The sequence below is a fragment of the Mus caroli genome, chromosome 15, assembly GCF_900094665.2.
Source record: "Mus caroli chromosome 15, CAROLI_EIJ_v1.1, whole genome shotgun sequence".
NCBI lineage: Eukaryota > Metazoa > Chordata > Mammalia > Rodentia > Muridae > Mus > Mus caroli.
The window spans coordinates 28,872,718-28,874,723 of NC_034584.1; the positions used below are offsets into that span (position 1 = coordinate 28,872,718).

General features: G+C 46.7%; 1 pseudogene; it reads left to right on the plus strand.

Moving 5' to 3' along the window:
• Position 1: 1 nt before the first annotated feature.
• LOC110310798 lies at positions 2-917 on the plus strand (annotated as a pseudogene).
• Positions 918-2,006: the final 1,089 nt, after the last annotated feature.

Genomic DNA, 2,006 nt, shown 5'->3' on the forward strand with positions numbered 1-2,006 from the left:
GGTGAACTGTGCTCGAGGAGGCATTGTGGATAAAGCTGCCCTGCAGCGTGCCCTGCAGTCTGGTCAGTGTGCTGGGGCTGCACTGGATGTGTTTACAGAAGAGCCACCACAGGACCGGGCCTTAGTGGACCACGAGAATGTCATCAGCTGTCCCCACCTGGGTGCCAGCACCAAGGAAGCCCAGAGCTGCAGTGGGGAGGAAATGGCAGTCCAGTTTGTGGACATGATGAAGGGGAAATCTCTAACAGGCGTCGTGAACGCCCAGGCCCTCACCAGTGCCTTCTCTCCACACACCAAGCCTTGGGTTGGTTTGGCAGAAGCATTGGGCATGCTGATACATGCCTGGGCTGGCTCCCCTAAAGGGACCATCCAGGTGGTTACACAAGGAACATCTCTGAAGAGTGCTGGGACCTTCCTGAGCCCTGCAGTCATTGTCGGCCTTCTGAGAGAAGCATCTAAGCAGGCAGACGTAAACTTGGTGAATGCTAAGCTACTGGTGAAAGAGGCTGGCCTCAATGTCACCACCTCCCACAGCCCTGGGGTTCAAGGGGAGCAGGGCAGCGGGGAATGCGTCCTGACTGTGGCCCTGACAGGTGCCCCCTACGAAGCTGTGGGCTTGGTCCAGGGCACCACACCAATGCTGCAGATGCTCACTGGAGCTGTCTTCAGACGAGAGGTGCCACTACACAGGGGCCAACCCCTGCTTATATTCCGGGCTCAGCCCTCCAACCCTGTGATGCTGCCCACTATGATCAGCCTCCTGGCAGAGGTGGGTATACAGCTGCTGTCCTACCAAACCTCCATGGTGTCTGACAGAGAGCCCTGGTACATCATGGGCCTGTCCTCCCTGCTGCTCAGCCTAGAAATATGAAATATGGAAGCAGCATGTATTGGAGGCTTTCCAGTTCTGCTTCTGACCCTGGGGCTCGGCACTCTCAGCCCCACAGGCTCTTCTGAAGAAACCACTCACTGTGACCTATAGGGAGAGGGGATCGCAGAACCATGGCATCTGCCTGAAGTAATACCTAGTAAAGAATTCTTAACTCAAAAAAAAAAAAAAACCCTACTTCCAACACAAAGTTATCAAAAAAGACGAGGGGCACTTCATACTCATCAAAGGTAAAATCTTCCAAGAGGAACTCTCAATTCTGAATATCTATGCTCCAAATGAAAGGGCAGCTACATTCATTAAAGAAACTTTAGTAAGCTCAAAGCACACATTGCACCTCACACAATAATAGTGGGACACTTCAACACACCACTTTCATCAACGGACAGATCATGGAAACAGAAACTAAACAGGGACACAGTGAAACTAACAGAAGTTATGAAACAAATGGATTTAACAGATATCTAGAGAAAGTTTTATCCTAAAACAAAAGGATATAACTTCTTCTCAGCACCTCATGGTACCTTCTCCAAAACTGACCCTATAATAGGTCACAAAACAGGCCTCAACAGATACAAAAATATTGAATTTGTCCCTTGCATCCTATCATATTCACCATGGACTAAGGCTGATCTTCAATAACAACATAAATAATAGAAAGCCAACATTCATGTGGAAGCTGAAAAATACTCTTCTCAATGACACCTTAGTCAAGGAAGAAATAAATAAAGAAATTAAAGACTTTTTACAGTTTAATGAAAATGAAGCCACAACATACCCAAATTTATGGAACACATTGAACACAATTCTAAGAGGAAAACTCATAGCTCTGAGTGCCTCTAAAAACAAACTGGAGAGAGCACACACTACCAGCTTGACAACACACCTAAAATCTCTAGAACAAAAGGAAGCAAATTCACCCAAGAGGAGTAGATGGCAGGGAATTATCAAACTCAGGGGCCAAATAAACCAAAGCACAAACAAGAAGAACTATTCAAAGAATCAACCAAACGAGGAGCTGGTTCTTTGAGAAAATCAACAAGATAGATAAACCCGTAGCCAGACTCACTAGAGGGCACAGGGACAACATCATAATTAACAAAATCAGAAATGAAAA